Source organism: Macrotis lagotis, chromosome 8 (assembly GCF_037893015.1).
Source record: "Macrotis lagotis isolate mMagLag1 chromosome 8, bilby.v1.9.chrom.fasta, whole genome shotgun sequence".
NCBI classification, from domain to species: Eukaryota; Metazoa; Chordata; class Mammalia; order Peramelemorphia; family Peramelidae; genus Macrotis; species Macrotis lagotis.
The window spans coordinates 50,720,627-50,745,730 of NC_133665.1; the positions used below are offsets into that span (position 1 = coordinate 50,720,627).

The 25,104-nt window shown below is 38.5% G+C and overlaps 1 long non-coding RNA gene across 3 annotated transcripts in view; it reads right to left on the minus strand.

Moving 5' to 3' along the window:
* Positions 1–5,570: 5,570 nt before the first annotated feature.
* The window catches only part of LOC141495526 (uncharacterized), a 42,124-nt gene continuing 22,590 nt past the window's right edge, over positions 5,571–25,104 (minus strand). For all 3 annotated transcript variants that reach the window (XR_012470797.1, XR_012470799.1, XR_012470798.1), the window contains one exon: positions 5,571–6,682. This is a non-coding gene — a long non-coding RNA (uncharacterized LOC141495526). The remainder of the gene's footprint in view (positions 6,683–25,104) is intronic.

Here is a 25,104-nt window from a genome sequence, read left to right on the forward strand (position 1 = left end):
TATTGGTGTGTGGTACCTTTTAGGTGAACTGGACACAACCACATCAAATTCTACTATACTCTACTACTGGCCATCTTTTTTCTTTTTAAGGTTTTTGCAAGGCAAATGGGGTTAAGTGGCTTGCCCAAGGCCACACAGCTAGGTCATTATTAAGTGTCTGAGGTCGGATTTGAACTCAGGTCCTCCTGACTCCAGAGCTGGTGCTCTATCCACTGGACCACCTAGCCGCCCCTGGCTATCTCTTTTTAATTCTCTCTCTCTGATGTCAAACAGATCACAGAGAAAAAGAACCCATATGCACAAAAATATTTAGAGCAGCTCTTCTATGGTGACAACTAGAAACTAAGGGGGTGCCCATCAAATGGAGAATGGCTAAACAAATTATGGTATATGAAGAATAATGGATTTTTATTTTGCCCTAAGAAATTATATAAAGGATGATTTCAAAGAAGTAGGGGGGGGGCGGCTAGGTGGTCCAGTGGATAGAGCACCAGCTCTGGAGTCAGGAGGACCTGAGTTCAAATTTGACCTCAGACACTTAATAATGACCTAGCTGTGTGGCCTTGGGCAAGTCACTTAACCCCATTTGCCTTGCAAAAACCTAAAACAAAAAAAAGAAGTAGGGGAAGACTTGTACAAACTGATACAGAGAGAAGTGAATAAAATCAGGAGACAATTTATACAATAAAAAACATAAAAATGAACCGCTCCAAAAGGTTTTATTCTAATCGATGCAATGATGAGTGAACCAAATAGGAAGTCAGAAGTAAAGCATGTAAAGAGTAGCTAGATGATGCAATGGTTAGAACACTGGCCTTGGAGTCAAAAAACTGGAGCTCAAATTCAGCCTCAGGTACTTGCTGGCTGTGTGACCTTGGGCAAGTCACCTAACCCTGATTGCCTCACATCCAGGGCCATCTCCGGTCATCCTGATTCATATCTGGCCATTGGACCCAGAGGGCTCTGGAAGAGAAAGTGATGCTGGTGACTTAGCACACCCCCCTCCCACACTCAAAACCAATTCACATGCTTGTCATGGCATTACCTCCCTGATGTCATAGTTTTCTTTTAAAATGAAGGGCAAGGGGCAGCTAGGTGGTGCAGTGGATAGAGTACCGGCCCTGGTGTCAGGAGTACCTGAGTTCAAATCTGACCTCAGACACTTAATAATTACCTAGCTGTGTGGCCTTGGGCAAGCCACTTAACCCACTGCCTTGCAAAAACTGAAAAAAAAAATGAAGGACAAACATCCCTCTCAATAAAGTATGTGATCCAACTTCTGAAAGAGAGGTGCCAGACTTGAAATACAGAATGATTTTAGACACAGCCAATAGAGAAATTTGGCTTTTTTCACAGTATGTTTGTTTCAAAGAATTTTTTTTTTTTTTTAGATTTTTGCAAGGCAAATGGAGTTAAGTGGCTTGCCCAAGGCCACACAGCTAGGTAATTATTAAGTGTCTGAGACCAGATTTGAACCCAGGTACTCCTGACTCCCAGGCTGGTGCTTTATCCACTACGCCACCTAGCCACCCCCATGTTTCAAAGAATTTTTTAAAAATATTCTTCCAGTTGGGGAAGATAAGGGGAGGAAAGTCAAGAAACTAAATGCTTATAAATTGAAAAATATTCATTAAAAATTTCTCACTTTGAATTCTAAGATAGGTGAGTGGGTATACACTGCAAACTCTCTCTGTCTCAGTCTCTACTCTGGAATAAAAACAAGGACATTTTCATGTTCTCCCGTGGGATGGTTTTCCCTCTCAAGCTAGAACCACAAATATATAGGCTTAGACAAAACCACTATTAATGGCTATATAATTTATTAGCACTGTCAAGTAAAAGAAAAAGCAGACAAGCATTCCAACCAGGTAGAGAAGGTTTCCAAGGGATTCACAGCTCAGGTCACTTCTCCCCTCTCACATTCTCTTTCAGGCAATCTGAGTGGCAATGGTTAAGGAGTGAATTTAGATTTAGATCCTGGGTAGGAATGTCCACAGTAATGTGCCCTGGAAAATTGTGTAAAGCAAAAAGCTGTGGACCAGATTTTACCCCCCACCAGCTGCTACAACTGCCAGTTCAATCTGGCCTCTGTGCCACTATATTCCTGCTCCCTGTCTTTTCTCTTCTTGATCTCTGTTCTACAAACTCTACTTGGTATTACTCATGCTTCCCAATCTCCCCTACTGGGACCCCAAAACTTGGTGAAAAATTCCTTTCTCAAGACTACATGAACAACCCAAACAACCTGAACTCTCCTCAAAGCCTATTAATGGCCTAGCCAAAAGATTCTTTTATCATCCCTGAAAGGTCCTCTGTGATCCTTAGTCTTGGCAATCTGGAACTATCATCTATACTCATGAAGACATAAATTTTATGTTGGTAGATGTGAAACTTTACAAAGTCAGATTCTCATCACTCTTATTACCATAACTGCTCAGGGGACATAACCTGAGTGAGGCTAGTTCCCCAGCTAAGCATGGCTCTATTTTTGTTACAAATCTCAACCCTACCCCCTTCCTCCCTAAAGCTTGGTCTTTCTCTTCTAGCCTGTTGGGAGCCTTGGATATATGTAGGTAGGGAATGCTCAGAGTTGCACATTACATCATTCTGGCTGCTTATACAGGAGATATTTGTTTAAGAAGGCATTGCAATAGTCCAGGTGAAAGCTAGTGAAGTCCTGAATTGAATAGTGGAGTCATTTATGCAGCTCTTCTATAAAAGTTTGTCCTGACTGATGCCAGCCTCAGATACTTTGTAGATATATGACACTGGGCAAATCATTTAACTTCTATCTGCCTCAGTTTCCACAATAGTAAGATAAGGATAATAATAGCCCTACCTCTCAAGGTTGTTGTGAGGATCAGATAGCATATATATGTGATTAGCACATTATTTGGCACATAGTAGTAGGTCCTTAATAAATGTTTGTTTTCTTCATACCTTTAATATATGGATTCTTTTTTTTTAGGTTTTTTTTGCAAGGCAAATGGGGTTAAGTGGCTTGCCCAAGGCCACACAGCTAGGTAATTATTAAGTGTCTGAGACTGGATTTGAACCCAGGTACTCCTGACTCCAGGGCCCGTGCTTTATCCACTGGGCAACCTGGCCACCCCTGGAGATGTATTAGAGAGGATTCTTCTTTATGTACAAATTGAGCTATGAATTGTTGGTCCTATATAAAGAACTAGAAGAGATCTTAAAGCTATTTAATCCAACCCCTCAATATATATAGTTTATAGATAAGGAAATTAAAGTCCTGTATATTTACCTTGTGTATAATAGAGGCACTTAATAAATGCTATTGATATTTTGAATATATAAACATATAATACACACATATATATGTATGCATATATATATATTGCACATAAAGGAGTTGGATCAGAGCAGTTCCTGACCAAACTGGGGTGGTTTCCAAATGAATTTTTTTTTTACAAGGCAGTGGAGTTAAGTGACTTGCCCAAGGCCACACAGCTAGGTAATTATTAAGTGTCTGAGACTGGATTTGAACCCAGGTACTCCTGACTCCAAGGCCGGTGCTTTATCCACTACGCCACCTAACCACCCCTTAATATATAGATTCTTAACCATTTTTTAGTGTTACAGATCCCTTTGTAGCCTAGTGAAGCCTATGGAACCCTTCTCAGAATAATTCTCATATAATGTATATTTATAATATATGATAGTTGCAGGTAATTATAAATATATAAATATACCATAAATATAAACATAACACCGTTTGTCTAACAAACACACAAATGTATGGATGGGGCAGCTAGGTGGCTCATCAGATAGAAAGTTGGGTTTGGAGTGAGTAAGACCTGAGTTAAAATCTAGTCTCTGATACTTAGATGTGTGACCTTGGGCAAGTTGCTTATCCTGTTTGCCTTAATCCACTGGAGAAAGAAATGGCAAATCATTCCAATACTTTGTCAAGAAAATCTCATGGGGAGCAGCTAGGTGGCACAATGGATAGAGCACCTGCCCTGGAGTCAGGAGGACCAGAGTTCAAACACTTAATACTAAGCTGTGTGACCTTACCATTACCTTGCAAAAAAAAAAAAACCAAACCAAAAAAAAAAAACAACCCATGGACAGTATGATAGGACAAATCTGAATGACAGAACAACATATGTGTGTATGTATATATATATGTATGTATGTACAAATTTATAAATATCAATATGTACATTATATATTTGTGCAACATTTCTACATAAAGTGTTTTACTATTGATTACTATATTAATATAGTACATTGACATTTAACTTATATTTATATATACTGTATATATTTTTAAGATTACAAAGGAAACCAATCATAATCAAATTAGAAATGTAATGTTTCCCCTCGAAATCTATTCATGGACACCTGAAGGATCTGTGGACCCCTGGTCTAATAGAACAAGCCTCAGATGGGGAGTCAGAACAGACCCAGGGGCAAATCCTACTTCTGCTACTTACTATTTAAGTGACTATGGGCAAGTCACTTAACTTCCCAGCTTCAGTTTCCTCATATGTAAAATAGAACAGTAAGTAATAGAATCCACCTCACTGGGTTGTTACAGAGATAAAAATGAGATATGCATGTAAAGTACTTTATGTCACCTATTGTTATTGTCCCCTACTCTCCACTAAAGTCACTTTGGCTGTCACTAGTGCATAATTCAACAATGACAACCTCAGTTTCCTGTGGAAAGACCAAGATGCTGAATTTAAACTTCAGTTACTCCCATCCATAAAATGAGAGGGTTTTTAGCTAGCAAGTTACTCTGAGCTAGGCATTGTCTTAAGTGCAGGGGTCTTCCACAAAAAAAAAGAAACAACAAGACAGTCCTGCTCTCCAGGCACTTACATTTGAGTGGTGGAAACCAGTAAGAAATAGAGCTAGAAGGTAGGGAGGGAGGTTCACACACACACACACACACACACACACACACACACACACACACACACAGTAATATGTAGAAATGGCCTAGAAGTAGTAAAGAAACTTGGATCTATCTAAGATAAACTTCACCCATCAGAGTCCAGGATCCCAAGAAGGTAGAATCCAAGATTCCTGTGAAGGAAGATGAGGAGGATGGCCCCAGTATAGACAACACAGTGTAGAGAAAAGAATTCCTTTATCTCCAAATCCCATGACCTATGATATCACTCTCAAGGGGATTTTATTCTATGAAGATTGAATATGTGAGGAGAATGAATTAAAAAAAAAGGACCTTTTTGATTATCTTGTCTAAATCCCTCATTTTAAAAATCAGGAACCCAAAGAGATAACGTTATCTGTCTAAGGTCACACTGCTAGCAAGTGATGGGGCTAGGATTTGAACTCAAAAAGATACAGATCTGTATAACTTAAAGCAGGATGTGGTATATGCTTAAAAGAGACATGAACGATTTATTTCAAGGACAGAGGTAGAGAGTTGAGGGCAGGGGTGGGTATTGTATTATGACACAGGTGTAGGCTGCACATACACTTGGGGTCCTGCTGGTGTAGGCTCCATTGATTTACAAGCATGCTTTTTTTTTTAAGAAATATTTTATTTGAGTTTTACAATTTTCCCCCATTCTTGCTTCCCTCACCCCACCCCCCACAGGAGGCATTCTGCTAGCACAAGCATACTTTCTTAAGACAATAGAAAAGTAATGTGTCCAAATATTAAGTATCCAGTGAGGAAATATCATATCTAAATTGGCCACCATGTGGCACTATACTTCAGGCACTGACTAAGTGCTTTTATCAGTCTGGTAGGCAAAAACAAAAGCTAGTCTCCCTCCTGGCCAAGCTCTGCCAGGTCAGGGTGGGAAAGTTCCTTGGCTGAATGGGTTCTGAATTTAGACTAGAAGATGAGGAAATGTTGCTCAAAAAATTAAAATTTGAAAAATTAAAATATGAAAAGCATTCAGCTTAGAGTCCCACCCTGATCTGGACTTTCCTTTCTCATTTGGAATATGGTCTTCCTACCCACCTGCAATTTAGAGGACACAAGCATTAGAATATGGGCCTCACAATTTTTATTTAATGTGTTGAAAATGCAAGGGAAGGGGCAGCTAGGTGGTGCAGTGGATAGAGCACCGGCCCTGGAGTCAGGAGTACCTGGGTTCAAATCCGGTCTCAGACACTTAATAATTACCTAGCTGTGTGGCCTTGGGCAAGCCACTTAACCCCATTGCCTTGCAAAAAACTAAAAAAAAAAATGCAAGGGAAAAAGGTTTTAGTTCTATTGGAAGTACCCTATCTTCTAACTGCCTCCTTGCTCTTGCCTCCCAGAAGGTAGAATTCTAAAGCATTTCTAGCTGTGAAGATTCAAAGGGAGCAGAAGGATTGAATGTCTGAGTGTCTGAGTGTCTGATGACCTCAGAATCATGACCATAACTGAGGGTTGAAAGAAGAGAGGTAAAAAGGTCTCCCATATTCTTGCTTGCTGATGAGTTTTACATTTGCTGCAATCTCTGGTTCTTAGTGTAGTTTTATCTCTAAGCTGGTCATTTTGCTCTCAGGATTTGCTTTGCCCACTGGATTCAGCATTGATCTCTATTGCTACAGGTTAAATTAAGCAGGGTAGCTGGTGGCACAGTGGATAGTGTTGGTTCTGGAGTTAGGACCCCTTGAGTTCAAATTCAGCCTCAGATACTTACCTGGTTAAGTCACTTCACCCTGTTTTCCTCAGCTTCCTTATCTGAAAAATGAATTGGTGAGAGAAATGGCAAAATACTCCAATATCTTTGCCAAGAAAATCCCAAATGGAGTCATAGAGAGTCTGACACAAGTAAATTACATACTAACAGAGGCTTGGAACATGACAGCTGGTAAGAGTCTGATCCCCAAAATCTATTGATTCTTGGGGGTGGTGAGCCTCTATTTCCCTGCAGTGGCATGTGGCACCCTTATACTTCCAAAAACTGACAGAAAGTCTGTTTTAAGGGTGAAGGGACAGGATGGAAGAAAACCAATCAAGGATACCAGCATCCAGACCTCAGTTCCTCCCTCCTATCATGGGGCTTCCTGTTTCTGAGGTGGTATCACCTCCTCCTTTTCCCCCTCTCAAGAAATTTCTTGCTTATTATGAGTATTCCTTTCCTGAACTCAGTGAGGAGGAAGGATGTGGCAGTGGTCAACAATACTCTACCAGAACTTTCAGTCCTCAGATTATCATTACCCTGAGTCCTGAGGTACATAATATTTCCTTCAGATAGCTATTGCAGAGATGAATTTTTTCCTGGACATGTGTGAATACTGGACCCTCAACACACTCTCTAAAGCCAGTGAAAGATCTGTCCTTGTCCCCAGTTACCAAGATGAACATCTGAGCAGGTAAAATGGACCCCAGCATTCCCCCCCATCCCCCATGGCTCTCAGTTGGCCTCTTCTGTCTTTTTCCTCCTTCCTCTACTCTGGGACAAATCTTGTGCCTCATTATCTATGCAGATAACTACCAAATCTTTAATTCTACCCATTTTCTCCCTACAACTTTAATCTCATATTTCCTGTTCTCACCTCTCCATCTCCACACAGATGTCTCACTAGCTTTTCAAACTAAAGACATCTAAACTGAACTCATCATACTTCTCACCTCTGTGCCATTCACCCCATTCACTCCAAACAATAACAACATTAGCAGCCAAATCTGGATTTGACAATTTCTCTCCCAAATTCTATACTATAGTCCCCTTTGACTAAGACAAGTCCATTCATTTCTTCCTCTCATTCAGTCCTCAACAATATCTTCCAGTTTAATCTCTTCTCCATTGACAGAGCTATCATTCTAGTCCAGGCTCTTATTACCTCTTGGCCAGGCCTACAGTTATAGCTTCCTAAACTAGTTTCACAACCTCCACTCTTCCTACCAATCTCCGTCCCTCCTTAATATCCATGCCAATAATCTGCTATTATAGACTGCTCTGATCACCTCATTCCTGATCTCAGAAACTTTCAGTGGCATCCCTAGAGGATCAAAATATGATCCCCTTACACAAGCATTTATGGGTCTCCATCACTGTCTCTAAGTTGCCTTTTTAGTCTGTTCTCCCATATGCTTCTCTCTCTGAGTAACTTAGACTACATCCATATTAGAATGGCTTCTTTAGTCTCTTTCCCTTTATTTATTTTTTTATTTTTTTGTTTTTACAAGGCAAAAAAGGTTAAGTGATTTGCCCAAGATCACAGCTAAGTGTCTGAGTCTGGATTTGAACTCAGGTCCTGACTCCAGGGCTGGTACTCCATGCACTTCACTACTGAGCTGTTCCAAGAGTATTGACTAATGCAAAAGATTAGGCAATTAGTGAATTATTTTTTTCTTTAGTCTTCATGAATTCATACAGTCTTCCCTCCTGCCTAAATTAGTATCCCCAACTCCCCTTTTGTTGAATTCCCCACTTCTTTCCAAAATCCTACATGTGGGTACTACCTCCTTCATAAAGTTTTCCTTCCTCACATAATTCTTCTTTTTAACAATTTCTTACCACTTTTTATTTTGACCTCTCCTAAAGCACTTAAAAGATCTTTAGCATATATTCTAATTATTGTAGTCTTAATCTCCTGCCAGTTAGTAAATTTCTTTAGAAAAATGCCATTTTTCATCTTTGTGTGTCTCCAAATGCCAAGAGGTAATTAATAAATATTCACTTCATTATTCTCAAGAGACTGTCAACTATTCTCTTGTGAGTGTTAGCCAAGCATGGCTTAAGGTATTACCACCTTCAGATATAACTGCATTGAAACTTGAAAGGAAAGCTTTCTTCCAAAAGAAATGGATCTACAATGGTGTAATTTCAGGTACTATACTGGTGACATACAGTATATAGGTAGCAGGAAAGAAAGACTTCTCCTTCACTCTCACTTCATCCTACTTCTTGCTTGGAAAGAAAACTGACCTAAACTTGGGATCAGAGGACCTTGGTTCAAGACCCATATCTGTCACTTCTATGAGCCTCAGTTTTCTCAGCTGAAAAATAAGGATAATTCTTGCACTTTGCTATTAGAAATGCACATTTGTAAGCTGTAAACATTATATTTGATATCTGAAGCCACTGTCATTACTATTGTTGCTATAAACTGTAAACATTACATTTAATTTGAGAAGCCATCATCATTATTTTAATTACCCTAAAGTGATCCTGAGCAATTCAGGGAGGTCACAAGAACAGAGATCAGTCAAACAAAGGCAGTCCCAAGGCCTATAGACCAGATGCAAACAAAGCAGTGTAGGTTCTCATGCCTGATCATCACCAGGGAGATAAGCCCAAAATATTTGCTCAGGTATAGGGAAAGACTCCAAGAATTGGATGGAACTGCCTCCCTGACAATGGACCAGTACCAGTCCACTGGGGCAAGTGAGCCATGTTCAGATTGAGATAAGAAAGTGGAATTTGGTAACATCAGTGCTCAGACTCTAGGAAACCCTGTTACTGTGTAATATCAACATGTCATCGAGTGAGTGTTAATAATAGAAGAACCCTGGCAACCTGGAGAGATTGGAGGTCGGTGAAGGAAGCTGAAACAGATCTCTCCTTGGCTCAGTTCAGAGAGGGCAGCCTGTTTGTGGTATCAGTGTCACCTAACTGGGGAGTGAATGGGCTGAGCTAAGTCATCCTCTAGAAGAGGAAGTTGAGAGCAGCTAAATATTGCTACATTTTCCCTCAAATACCATCTTTTCCAAGAAGCCTTCTGTGACCATTCCACACTAATCTCTTTTTCCTTTAAGACATTTTGGCATTTGTTTGTACTTCTCATATGAAATACTTGTCTGTCTTTCATTAATAATTGTTGTCATTTGATTGTTTTCAGTTGTGTCCAACTCTCCTAATCCCAGTTTGGATTTTCATGGCAAAGATACTGGAGTGGTTTGCCATTTCCTTCTCCAGCTCATTTGCCATTTACTTCTCCAGCTCATTTTATGGATGAAGAAACTGAGGTAACAGGGTTAAAGTGACTTGCTAGGGTCCCACACTTGTAAATGTGTGAGGCCAGATTTGAACTCAGGAAGACAAATTCTCCTGACTTCAGAGCTGGTACTCTATCCACTGTACTACCTAGGTGCCCCCTTCAGCAATGATAGCTGAGACATGGCTCTAAGCTTTTGTAAGCCCTTTACCTAATTTGATCTTCAAAACTTCAGTGAGATAGGCAATGTATATATTCTTATCCCCGTTTACAGATGAGGAAGCTGAGGTTCTGAGAGATTAAATAATTTGCTTCAGGACACTTTTTGAGTTAGTGGCAGAACTACCTCCAATCTAGGTCTTCTGATTGTAAATTGGGCCTCTTCATGATATCATGTTGCTCTGTCTTCTAGCATGCCTTTTCTTGTCTGCATATCTTGTCTCCCCAAAGTAGGTAGAGTAAAGCACACTTTGGATGGGGATTGAGATAAACATTGTTCATAGTTCCCTTTGGCTAATGAAAATTCTTCTTAGATATGATGGGAATAGTTTTTCAAAAGGAAACCCTACATATCTGGTATGTTGTCTTTCTTCTCTCTTTTTTTTTTTTGACCAAAAATCTGTTTTCTTTTGTTAATTCACTCCTTTCTGTTTTATTACTATTCCAAATCTGACTTTTCTTAAATAAAGTTATAATCATTCTTTTTTTCAATAATCATTAATTATTTTGGTCTTCATTTTGGTATAGAGGGAATTTAAGTGGTTGGGGAATATGTCAGTAACTACATGAATACACAGATTTTTATAAGTTGGGAATTCTCTCTGATCTGAAGATTTTTCTTTTTTGACTTTTGCTAGGCAATGGGGTTAAGTGACTTGTCCAAGGTCACACAGGTAATCATTAAATGTCTGAGGTCGGATTTGAACTCAGGTCCTCCTGACTACAGGGCCAGTGCTCTATCCACTGCACCACCTTAGCTGTCCCTGATGTGACGATTAAACTTCAGTCTGGTTCAGAGCCTCTGAGATTTTACCATCTTATTAATAATATGTATTAATAAATTTTGTGACATAGAAGAAAAATATCAGAGAAAAAAATAATACCAAATGAACCCTGACTTGTAATCAGCAAGCATGGCTGTGGAGAACTAAACTGATTGGTACTCACTATCTCCTTTCTTCTGGAAAGGAGCAAATAGTTCTTCCCACACTATGCCTATGCTTTGGGGGTGCAGTCTTTCCTTTTACCACTACCCTCTTCCCTTTCATTCTTCCCCCCACTTCCCAGCTTCAAGGAAAGGGGGAAGGCTCCTGTTTTAAACACCCAAGTTCAAAGCAGTTCTATTGCTTTGATATAAAAGATAAGCTCACAGTTTCAGCCTAGCAGCATTTTTCCTTGTTCTCAGTCCATGTGAGTTTTTTCTCTGATATTTTCAGAAGCTTATTACTGCAGATTATTTATAAAATTATAAAAAGTCAGAGCCCTCAGACTAGTCATAGGACCAGAGATGAGAATTCCTGACTTGTAAAAATCCATGTATTCAAATATTTATTGTTATCCTCATTTACATTATTTCTATACAGAAATTGTCAAAAAAAAATTAAGAATCATTGTAAATCATATCTAGGGAAAGCCAGATCTGAAGTAGATAAAACAATAAGGAATGGTTTCAGCAAAGGAAATAAAGTCTTAGAATTTAAACCTTTATTCTTTTGTACAGAAAAAGAGAACAGAGAAGAAAAAGGAGATGATTCACTCAGCGTTTGGGTTTTCCTTGGGGAAAATCAGTCCCCTCCATCTTCAGGAGGATTTTCATTAAATAAGTAGAGCTGGGAGACTCAGCTTCTAACTGCTTAAAGTCAGTCCCTAGGTGTCCTTCAATCTAATTGCTACCTTCTCTTTTTTCCCACTCTTGTTGTATTCCAGATTCCTGGGGCATAATGACCCCATCCAGGCCAGCTCAGTCCCAAACTACATGATGGACTCCATTTATTCCAGGGGGGAAAAAAAGCTTTTTTTTTTTTTTGCTGGGAGAAATGGGGTCTGTTTGGCAGTTTGAGACTGGACTGTACTGATCGGGTCATTCTGTCCCAGGAATTTGGATTTCCAGGGTCACTCTCAATAATTTGTTATCATTCCTTCAATAAGCATGTCAGTGCTATTCTGGGTGCTGGAGATTTAAAAAGCCCAACATAATGCAACTAAATCTCCCTTACTCTAAAGGAACTTACTTATTGAGGGAAAATACACAAAAATAGATGAAGAAATATAAGAGAGACAGATAACATACTCTCTACAGAGGGAAATCACAATCTATGGAACTTAACAGATTGCAGATGTTACTTACCTAAATATATCTCTGTAATGTGAGCCACTCAGGGTCCTTGTGACCAAAACTTAAAACTCTTACATATATGTAAAATAAATACAAAATAATTTCTAGAAGGAGAGGGAGCATGAACAACTGGGGGTATTGTAATGAGAGGCTTATTATTACATGAAGAAAAATACTTGAAATAATTGGACGGCATGAATGTGGTCATAGTAATCTTAAAATGGGATGAGAGGTCAGAATACCTGAATCTAAGGTTTGGAATATTTTAAAATATGCAAGAGAAATAAAGAAAAAGACAAAGACAAAGTTGTACCAGCTTTCTGCGACTTGCTAACTACTATAAGGAATGGAAATGTTACAGTGACATATGGAGCCTCCTTTAGTTACATGGGGACAGCTAGGTGATATAGTGGATAGAATGCCAGCCCTGAGGTCAAGAAGTCAAGATTTGAGATCAAAATTCAGACTCAGATACTTACTGAGTGACCCTGGGTAAGTCACTAAACCCTATTTGCCTCAATTCTTCATCCATAAAATGAGCTAAAGAAAATTGGAGCAAACCACTTCAGTAGTTTTGCCAAGAAAACCTCAGATAAGGTCATGAAGAGTTAGACACAACTGAAAATGATTGAACGACAAAATTAGCTATGTGGACTGAAGGTTGTAATCAGAAATCTATGCCTCTTAGCAGAGTAGCCATTCAGAGAAAAGATTCAGATTTACTTAAGGCAGTGAATGAAAATGGAAATGAAGTGGAAAGTAAAGAAACTTAGTGCAAGTGTGACTTTGATTCTCACTTTAAATTGGAATTCAATCATATAATGTTGAAATTATCAAATGGAAAATTGGAAATTAGTATGGCAGAAACTTGGATAAGACCAATACCTCATGCCCTGTACCAAGATAAGATCAAAATGGATACAGGATTTAGACATAAAAATATTATAAGCAAACTAGGAGACCAAGGAATAGTTTACCTGTCAGATCTATGGAAAGGGAAGCAGTTTATGACCAAGGAAGAAATGGAGAACATCATTAAAAACAAACTAGATAATTTCGATCACATTAAATTAAAAAGCTTTTGCACAAAAAAAAAAACCACTGTAACCAAGATCAATAGAAATGTGGTAAAATGGGAAACGATTTTTTTTTTTAGGTTTTTTGTAAGGCAAATGAGGTTGAGTGGCTTGCCCAAGGCCACACAGCTAAGTAATTATTAAGTGTCTGAGACTGGATTTGAACCCAGGTACTCCTGACTCCAGGGCAGGTGCTTTATCCACTACGACACCTAGCCACCTCTAGGGAAATAATTTTTGAAACTAAAACCATGCCATTTTCAAAAACCAAGCTATTCTCCAATTGACAAATGGTCAAAAGATATGCAAAGGCAATTTACAGATGAGGAAATCAAAGGCATCCATAGTCATATGAAAAATTGTTCTAAATCACTATTTATTAGAGAAATGCAAATTAAAGCATCTCTGAGGTACCACCTCACACTTCTTAGACTGGCCAATATGACCAGAAAGGACAATGTTCATGTTGGAGGGGATGTGGGAAATCTGGGACACTAATACATTGTTGATGGAGCTGTGAACTCATCCAACCTTTCTGGAGAGCAATTTGGGATTATGCCGAAAAGGCAACAAAAATGTGCATACTCTTTGATCCAGCAATACCACTACTGGATCTATACCCTGAAAAAATGATGAAAAAGGGTAAAAATATCACTTATACAACTATATTCATAGCAGCCCTATTTGTGGTGGCAAAGAATTGGAAATTAAGTGAATGTCCATCAATTGGGGAATGGCTTAATAAACTATGGTATATGTATGTAATGGAACACTATTGTTCTATTAGAAACCAGGAGGGATGGGAATTTAGGGAAGCCTGGAAGGATTTGCATGAACTGATGCTGAGCTAGATGAGCAGAACCAGAAGAATACTGTACACCCCCTAACAGCAGTGGGAGTGATGATCAGCCTTAAGGAATTTGCTCATTCCATCAGTGCAACAATCAGGCACAATTATCTGAGATTGAGAATATCATCTGTATCCAGAGAAAGAATTGTGGAGTTTAAACAAAGACCAAAGATTACTACCTTTAATTTATTTGGGTTTTTTTGTTTGTTTTTTTTAGGGGTTTTTTTTGCAAGGCAAATAGGGTTAAGTGGCTTGGCCTAGGCCACATGGCTAGGTAATTATTAAGTGTCTGAGACAGGATTGGAACCCAGGTACTCCTGACTCCAGGGCCAGTGCTTTATCCACTATGCCACCTAGCCGCCCCTATTACCTTTAATTTAAAAAAAAAGTTATTATGTAATTTTGCTATTTCTTATATTTTATTTTTTTTTCTTAAGGATATGATTTCTCTCTTATCTCATTCAACTTAGATCAATGTATACCATGGAAACAATGTAAAGACTAATAGACTACCTTCTGGTGGGGGGGTGAGGGGAGGGAAGCAATATTAGGGGAAAAATTATAAAATTCAAAATAAATAAATGAATTTAATTTAAAAAAGAAAATATCAAATGGATATAAGGATGCAGCAGCTAAGTATCTTTTTTGGTCAGGCAGTGGGATTAAGTGACTTGCCCAAGGTCACACAGCTAGATAATTATCATGAATCTGAGATCATGTTTGAACTGGGGTCCTCCTAACTCCAGGGCTGGTGCTCTATCCACTGTGCCATCTAGCTGTCCCAGCAGCTAAGTATCTTGATATTTTGAAGAAAATATTTGAAGGAGTACACTGATGAACAACATACAAAATACAAATAACCCCTAAAGGATTAGTGTGAGTAATGCTCCTTTGAGGTGGTAGCACTATTTGAATTCACTCTGTTTAAAAGCTGATGATGAGATTGGCCTAATTCTCTGAGAATATTCTTCTCAATCTGGGGGACAACCCCACCCAATTAGGAGAGTTTACTTCTAAATAAAATGTAAATAAATCCTAATCTAGGTGAATTCTAGCCCTAAAAAAAACTGAAACAAGAGTTAGGCTCAAATCCTAGAAATACCATGCCACACCCAACATTCCTCTAATGGTTCAACTTGAGAAGTCTGGGTAAAGAAAGATTCCTTTGTCAAAATAACTGGAGGTGGCTGAGTCTCAAGATCAATTCACATTCTCAGTAGAAGGAAAAGACTTTTGGCCCACCTCTCATTAATATGTTCCCCAATCAGGGTTGATCTCCACTTATCAGAACACCTGCTTTTCCAAAGCTTTTTAAGCATTAGCTGATGATCTCCATTATAGAAAGAGACAACTAAGTATAATTTACTGTTTACTAGACCAATTGATAAGTTAATTATTAATTACCTAGAAAAAAAGTTATAGTTTATATGTAAAATGTGGAAATAGGTTACAGGTAATGGAAATATGCAATGAAAATTTTCAAACATAATTTTATCAGTTCATTAAAATAATATATTAGCAAAGGATAAGAAAAATATAATTCTGATTCAAGTTTATTATAATATAGAAGTTATAGAAAACAAAATTACATTTAAAAAATTATTGAAAAAAATTATTGTATATTAAACCTAAAGATAAGCCTAAGATGATGATATGACAAAAAATATTATCATTTAATATATTTTAGTTTAGACTGAACTTTCTACTTTTTCTTTAAATCTTCATATGTACATACATACATACATACATATATACATACATACACAGGTATTGTTAGGTACACAGAACTTTAACCACATCTGGACAAATTTTCATGCTTACCCTCTCATACAAAGAATCAAGTATAACTTGTTGATCTGGCTCATTATCTAAAATCATTAATGTTTTATATTCAATATTATTATCATAGTGAGATTTTTCTATAAGTTGGATAAGATAACTTGAAAATCAGGCTTTAGGGGGAGAGGGAAGCAAAACTTTAATTCCCCCCATGCTTTCTTATTTGATTACCAAATACTAGAAGCAATCAGTTGTTATAGTCTCTTGGGAGGCAAGAATTTCTAGGCCAATAAACAACTTTGGTTTTAATTTAAAATACTTTTACCTCTCAATAAAAGTGTTAGTGGAACCCCTTTTAAAATTTTCTTTCAATTATATGCAAAGATAGTTTTCAACATTATCTTTTTGTAAGCTTTTGTGTTCTATATTTTTCTAACTCCCTCTTTTCCCTCCCCCTTCCCCATGACAGCTAGTAATTTAATATAAATTATATATGTCCAATGTATTTCCATATTAATCATGTTGTGAAAGAAGAATCAGAACTAAAGGGGGAGAAACTATGAGAAAGAAACATAAAACATAAAACAAGTTTTAAAAAGTAGAAGTAGTATGCTTTGGTTTAAATTCAGATGCTATACTTTTGGTCTGGTTCAGACTCCTAAACTAAAGGAATTCAAAGGAGTTGGAAGTTTTGGTGTTGATAACCATTTGGTCAAGAGCAAGATTTGAAGTTGTCCACAGTCCTAATCAAACTCTCATGGTAAAGTATCTGTTCCTGCTGCCTGGGTCAGTCCAGGATGTGCTAGTGTCCCTGGTAGTGCCTGCTGCTTGTATTGTTTATGTGATCACTGATAATGGCTATCTTTCCTTTGGAATTCCATATTAGAAGATGAGAGAGGCTGAGAAAATAGAGAGAAGAAAAATAAGGAATAGAAATAAGATTCTTTCCCCAACACATAGACTTCTTTCTGATCCTGTTACAAAAAGATCATTGTGAGCCCAGAATGGGAAAAGGTAATCCTTTTCCCACACCAGGATCTCAGCATCTGCTCTTCTTTCTCATGAGTCATTTTTTTCAGTCCTAGAAGGGTGTCCCCTGGGACAAGAGGTTATGTAGCAAGACTAACTCATGCTAGTCTTCTGGTTCAAGAAAAGAACAAAATGAGACAATGGCAGAGAACATCTGACAGTTAAAAAGGATATTTACTTAGCCATAACAGTAGGACATAAAGAGCAGAAATAGGATATACAGACCAGGCTAAGGATATTCAGGGAGGAGACAGCATTGTTTTAATTGAGCCTAGATTCTCTATTACCAGGGCCCTCACATCCAGGACCATCATTTCCAGTCATCCTGATTCATATATAGTCACTGGACCCAGATGACTCTGGGAGAAAATGAGTCTGGTGACTTAGCACGGTGCCCCTTCACTCAAATCCAATTCACTTGCTTGTTATGGCATCATGATGACTTGGTCTTCTTCAAGAATGAAGGACAACCATCTGGTTGCTGATCAGACGCCTCAGGGAGAAGCTAAGTAACTTCTTATGTATAACCCACCAAGAATGACATCATTGGTCCAAGACCTTGGTCCCCTGAGGCAATTAAATTTCAAAGATGATTTGACTTGGAAGTAAAAACCAGCCTGACCTGCCTGGGGTAGGGTCTTAGACTATCGTTCCTATTCTATGCTGCCAATCTACAGCATATTAGAGAGTATATGTGTTTTGAGGAAGGTGAGGGTCCCAAACTGAAATGTGTATATATTTATTAAAATTGTCAATAAATAGAATAAGATTTTATCTAAACCTTTTTTCATTCTTTCCTTTTACCATTGAAAGAGAACACAAATCTTCATTAATGTTATCAGCTTATGCTATGCCCTCTATCTCCCTCAAATTATTATTCTGCCCCAGGGCCCGGGTAAATGGGATATGGGAAACAGAAGGAAGAATAATAAAGTACCGATTACAATCATCACACTTTCCTCCTCTCCCTCATCAGAAAAAAAATCAGTATTACATTGAACATATGCTCTGAATAGAACAAAGTCACCCAATAGGAGAATAGGCTCTCCTCTTCCTTCCTTTGTACTGGAGAGACTTATCATTCTTTTCAGAAACAAGGAAACAGAGAGATGGACAACTGCTAAGGGGAACTCTATTGGCAGTAGTCACTGTTTGCTGATCTTATAGATCAACTGTGAAAGTGGAGATGGGAGAACAGAAACTGACCCTGGAGATCAGGGCTATGGAGGCCAAGACCCTGGGGATGGCAATGAGACCTAAGAAATGCAGAAGTGAGACCCTGGCTGGAAAACAAACTAAAAGTCAAGCATGTGAGGTATTCCAAGCCCAGACAGCAACTTTGGAAAATCTCAGAAGCTAGAGAGGCCAGGAGACCCATCCATCTTCTAGAAACCCTCCCTATTTCTCCTTTGCTTTTCCTCTCCAAGTCTAGAGCCTGAGTTGAATCCTGGTCAAAAGTACCACCCCACAACCTGCATTCCCTTTCCATGACCAATGAATATTGGAGGAGATTCAGTGATATGGTCATGAAGAATATTCATAAAGTCATGTTGAATTTTTTCCTCGAGTTTTTGATATGTTAAAATATGAAGCTGCAGAAAGTTGTTGTACTATGTAATAAACACATAAAGTAAATTTCTAATATGCAGGGGGGAAGAGTCAAAGTGATTTTTTAATTTCTGTAGTTTTGAATAATATTTTTATATTAACCCCTAGGCTAAAATCCAGAGCATGCTCAGCTAGAATTTTTGCCTAGTCATATGGAGCTATGTAACTAGGAGGTTGAGGGAGGAAGGACTTGTCTTATATACATCAAAAAAACTTTTGCAAAATCACTGTGTTGGTGATTCAAGGTACAATGCTTCCTGCTATTCAGATTAGTGTAATAATGAGGTGATTGATTTACTTCATCACATTTACCTAAAAAAAATGACAAAATACCAAATCAATCAATCAATCTCACTCCTAGGCCTTAAACTAAGTGTGAAATATTTATGAAAGTCTTTTTATAAAGTGCAAGACTGGAAGTCTGTTCTAATTGGCTGAAGAATTTTGCCTGAATTTCTCTCAGTTCTATATAAAATCATTCAGTTAGCTAGAATCAAGAAGTTCAAGGAGTGGTGATCAGGTGAGAGATTTTTAGCTTGCAGCTGATAAGCAAAGGGAGGATGGTGATGTGAAAGAAAAGGGACCTAAAGATTACAGGCATTTTGAAGCAGAACTTCCAGGAAGGGTTTTTCCTTCCATGTGCCTCTTTATAGATACTATGAATATATAATCTTCTATTTTTTTTTGCAAGGCAATGGGGTTAAGTGGCTTGCCCAAGGCCACACAGCTGGGTAATTATTAAGTGTCTGAGACTGGATTTGGTACTCCTGGTACTCCTGAGTTCAAATTTGGCATCAGACACTTTAAAAAAAAAATTACCTAGCTGTGTGACCTTGGACAAGTCACTTATCTGCATTGCCTTGGGAAAAAACTAACAATATGCTCAAAAGAACAATGAACAAACAACAACAAGAGACTAAGTTTTAGAATCTGACAAATGGAAGGAGCCAGAGTTCAAAAAAAAAAAGGAAATTCCAGGAGGAGGGAGAGGGTGGAGATTGGAAGTTTCTTAATCACATAATCTGGTGATTTAGGTCTTCTGTAAAGTTTGGGCTGGGCTGCACTGGGCAGAACCTGAAGACTGGGATACTCAGTTTATTTTCATTCTGAAAATTTTTGCCTCAAATAAGAGAAGGGCTATATTACCTGAACTCCCTCTTTACTTCCATGCTTTCTTTCCCTGCTTCTTACTTAGGACCCCAGTCATTTCTTGGAGTGCAATGAGGTTGTGACAATAAGCATTTGAAGTTAACTAGTGTGCTTGTTGTTTTTCTTTTCTTTTTTTTTCCTACTCTTTTTTATTGTTTTTATTATTATTTTTATTTAATATTTATTTATTCTCATTTTGTACAAATAATGTTTTTTATGCATTAATAAAATATTCTTGCTTAAGAGTTAACTAAATACCCCCTCCCCCAAAAAATATAGACTCACTTGAGCGATAAAGTAAAGGGGAGAGAAAAAAATTAAAATTAAAGTTAAAAAAAGTAGTAATAATTGTAGGTATGGCCAGGTGGAACAATGGACAGAGCACCAGCCCTTAAAACTCTCCCCAAAAAGCCAAAAATTAGAAGAAAATATGAAATATCTCATTGGAAAAACAACTGACTTTGGAAACAAATCCAGAAGTAATAATTTGAAAATTATTGGACTATCTGAAAGCCACGACCAGGAAAAGAGCCTAAACTTCCATTTTTCAAGAAATAATACAGCAAAATTTCCCTGAGATCCTAGAAGCTGAGGGTAAAATAGAAATTGAGAGAATTCACTGGTCACCCCCTGAAAGGGATCCCAAAAGAAAAACTTCCAGAAATATTATAGCCAAATTCCAAAACTCCTAAATCAAAGAGAAAATTATAAAAGCTGCCACTAACAGACAATTCAACTACCGAGGCTCTATAGTCAGGATTACACAAGATCTAGCAGCATCTACATTAAGGGCTCATAGGGATTGGAATATGATATTCCAGAAGGCAAAAGATCTTGGTTTACATCAATTACCCAGCAGAACTGAACATTCTCTTTCAGGGGAAAAGATGGATTTTCAATGAAACAGGGGACTTTCAAACTTTCCTAATGAGACGACCAGAGCTGAACAGAAAGTTTGATCTCCAAGTACAGGACTCTGGTGAACCACAGAGGGAGTGGAAGAGAGGGACTAACTATGAGGAACTTGATATGTTGAACTGTTTGTTTTCCTGTACAGGAAGAAGATAGTGATAACTCAAATGAACTTTCTCATTTATAAGAGCAGTTAGAAGGAGCATATATAGATAGGACATAGGAAGGAGTGGAATATAATGGTATGATGTGGTAAAGGGATGGAGTCAGTGGGTGATGGGGGAAAGTACTGGAAGGAAGGAAAAGGAGATGAAGAAGCTGAGAGATTTCACATAAGTAAAAAAAAAGCTTTTTCAATGGAGGGGAGGAGGGGAAGGCAAGGGGGAAAGAGTAAGCCTTCATTCTCATCCGAAATGGCTCAGGGAGGAAAAGACATGCACACTTAATAGGGTGAGGAAATCTGTCTTGCCCTGGAGAAGGATGGGAGGAAAGGGACCGGATGAGGGGAAATGGGGGAAGGAAAGGGGGGAATAGGTGACAAAAGAGAGGAAAGATCAAGGGAGAGGGTACTCAGATGCAACATGCTTTTGGACAGGGCCAGGATGAAAGGAGAGAAAGAATAGACTAAATGAGAGTGGGGAGGAATAGAGTGGAGTTACAGCTAGTGATTGCAAATGTGGGGAAAATATAGAAGCAACTTCTCTGGTGGACTTATGATAAAGAAAGGAACTCATCCCAGAGACAATGCCATTGGAATCTGAACACAGACTGAAGTACAATTTTTTTTCCCCTCTCTATTCTTGAGGTTTCCCATCTTCTTGGGGGGGGGGAGGGGGTTTCTGTTTATTCTTATGTTTACACTTATAACATTCAATTTACATCAATGTATGGCATGGAAATAATATAGAGACTGTCAGCCTGGGGGGAGGGGGGGGAAATTGTAGAATTCAGAGCCTTGAAAAAAAACAATGGGTATAATTTACTAGTATATAATTGGAAAACAAAGAAAATGTTAAAAAAAAATGATGTCAAGGCTCTTTTCCTGATCATGACTTTCAGGTATCCCAATAATTTTTAAATTATCTTTCCAAAACCTGTTTTCCATATCAGCTGTTTTTCAATGAGATGTTTCACATTTTCTTCTAATTTTTCATTCTTTTGGTTTTGAAGTATTGAGTCCTGATTTCTCCTAAATTCATCAATCTCCCTGAGTTCTAGTTTTTGTCTGAAGGATTTGTCTTCCTCAGAGAGCTTTATCATCTCTTTTTCCATCTGGTCAATTTTGCTTTTTAAAGAATTCTTCTCCTCAATAACTTTTTGAACTGTTTTATCCATTTAACCTAAGCTGGTTTTTAGCATGCTATTTTCTTCAGCATTTTTTTGGATTTCCTTGACTAAGCTGCTGACTTCATTTTCATGTTTTTCCTGCATCTCTCTCATTTCTTTTCCCAGTTTTTGTTCTAACACCCTCATTTGATTTTTTTTTTTGCAAGGCAAATGGGGTTAAGTGGCTTGCCCAAGGCCACACAGCTAGGTAATTATTAAGTGTCTGAGACTGGATTTGAAGCCAGGTACTCCTGACTCCAAGGCCAGTGCTTTATCCACTATGCCAACTAGCTGCCCCTCCTCATTTGATTTTCAAAGTCTTTTTTGAGCTCTGTCATAGCCTGAGCCCAATTTCTGTTTTTCTTGGAGTCTTTAGATGCAGGAGCTTGTGCTTCCTCATCTTCAGACTGAGTATTTTGATCCTTCTTGGGAATCATAATGTATTTCTCAATGGTCTTTCTCTTGTTTCTCTGCTTGCTCATTTTCCCAGCCTTAGCCTGGTTTTGGGGTGCTTCCTGAGCTTTTGGGACACTCCCACAAGGGTCTCAGCATGTGAGGCTCTGTCCTCCCTCCTGATCTGTGAATGACCATATTCGCCCCCCTCTGCCATGGGGCTGAGGTGGGGGGGGGGGCCCTAGACTGGGATCAGGATCTGAATGTGGTCAGAGCCCAAGAGCCCTGCTCCAGGGACAGAGGACAGAGCTCAGCAGTCTCTCTCTCTCTCTCTCTCTCTTCACTCCCCTCCCTCAGCTCAATGGGCTCATGCCCTGGGGGCTCCGCCTGCTTCTGTTTCCTGGATCTGGGCTGCTGCAGCCATGCTGCTTGCTGTGTGCCCTGAGGGCTGGGCTTCATGTGCTCCCTCTGGCAGAGGTCCCCCCGACACACACTGTTCTCTCAATTTGTGCCCGGTGCATCCTGGGGCGTAGCTCAGGAAACCCCCACCCCCACTGTGAGCCCCGGCTCCCAGTGCCCTGGGGCTGCCTCCAGGAGGCTGAAGTTCTTTCACTTTTTTTTTTTTTGCAAGGCAAATGGGGTTAAGTGGCTTGCCCAAGGCCACACAGCTAGGTAATTATTAAGTGTCTGAGACGGGATTTGAACCCAGGTACTCCTGACTACAAGGTCAGTGCTTTATCCACTGAGCCACCTAGCCACCCCGGGCAGAGCCTTTCTGCTCTTTTCCAGGTTACTTTGAGTAGGAGAACTGCCTCACTGGGTCCCTCTGTGGGTTCTGTCTCTCGAAAATTTAGTTAGAGTCCTTAGTTTATAAATTTTGTGAGAGAGCACCTAAGAGAGGATCCTCTCTTGTCACCATCTTGGCTCTACCCCATGCTTGTTGTTTTTCACTAAATTCTTATGAATTCAAGAAACCAAAAAGGACTAGAAACCAACAGCTTCTTTGATTTTTATCACCATCTTGATGGTTCCTCACTGACAGCATTTAACAAAACAAATTAAGTTTTCAGCCTGAATTTTTCAATCAATAAACACTCTTAAAGAACTGCCTTGGCATTACCCTCTAGACTTTTTTGTTTTTAAAAATCAATTAATTTTATAATTTTGGGCATTCTGCCTTCAAACACAGAAAATTTAACAGGCTTCCTGCTTTCATTTTGACAAAATTCCTTCATAAGGGACATGATGCAATCTTGGCATGGTTTACTTCTGATCTAAACTCATCAAACCAAATTTTTGAACAATCTGTGTTATACCTCCAACAAAAATTAATGCTTTCTTTCCTGGCAATAAAATTTTCCTTTATTTTTCTTATCAAATATAGACAAATTGAAACTGATTCTATTATTTTTCAAATAAAACTATTCAGTGTCCCTTACTTTAAAACTACAAATTATGTAGACATTGAATAATGATAGAAAGGTCCCCAAAATATCTATAATAGGGCTTTTTGTAGTAGCAAAGAGCTGGAAACAAAATACATGCCTATCAATCAGGGAATGACTAAACACATTATGGAACATAAATTTAATGTTAATTCTACTGTGTAAGACAATAAATTTAATGAATAGAGAGATGCATGTGGAAAGGCTTAAACGAATGATGCCTTTTGTCTTTACTCCATAGTCATTTCATAGTCCAACTTCCTGACTGAATCCCCTATGTGACAAAGAAAATCATTTAGCAAAATATATCCAATACAGTATCTGACAATGTATAAAATATTCTATCCTAGTAGTCTTCCACCTCTCTGCCATGAAGGAAGTTTATTCCATTCTCCCTTCCCCACAATGGTTTTTCTGTTATTCAGGATTCAACTTCTTTTGGTGATCTTTATTTAAAGTATAGTAGCTATCACATCTATTATTCTCTTGGTTTGGTTCTATTTCTCCCTGCATTTATTCATATAGACCATCCCATATATCTCTGAATCCTTCTTATTTGTCATTTGTTAATGCACAGAACTACATACTTCTCATTCACTCCCAAAATGATGGGTACCACTTTATTTCCAGTCCTTCGCTACCACAGCAGTGCTATTAATATTTTTGGTATACAGTGGACCTTTATTTCTCTCTTGATTTTTTTCCAATTGAACCCTCCCATATTTGATTACTCCCTCAATTAGAATATGAGTCCTTTGAAAGCAAGGTCTGACCTGCTTTTTTATTTGTATACTGTTCTTAATATAGTGTTTGTCACATAGTAAAGACTTAATAAATACATTTTCATTAATTTATTAAGGACTCATCTAATAATGGAACTGTTGGGTCAAAGGGGATGGATGCAACAAGTTGTCACTGTTTTTGCATAATTCCAAAATGAAACCCAAAACAGTTGGACTACTTTCCACCAACAGTGCACCAATATGCCTGTTTTTCCCACAGTCCCCTGACATTTTTTATTCATTCTGTCAATCAGAATATGCTACAACCTTGCTTCCCATTACTGATCCCTTTGCTTAAAGTTAGGTGTCCTTTCTCTGACATGACCTTTTCGTGCTTCCCCTCCTATCTCAAAGCTCCCTCCTTATATTTCTCTGCTCTGCTCCACCCTTCAGAGATGGCTAAAACTCCCAGGTTTTTTCCTTTGCCATGTTTTCCAAGCTAAGAATTCTGAGTTCCTAGGATGGGGGTTCATCAGAGTGTTATTTGTAGCAAACTGGGAATGAAATGAATACTGGGAACAGCAGGAATGTGGAC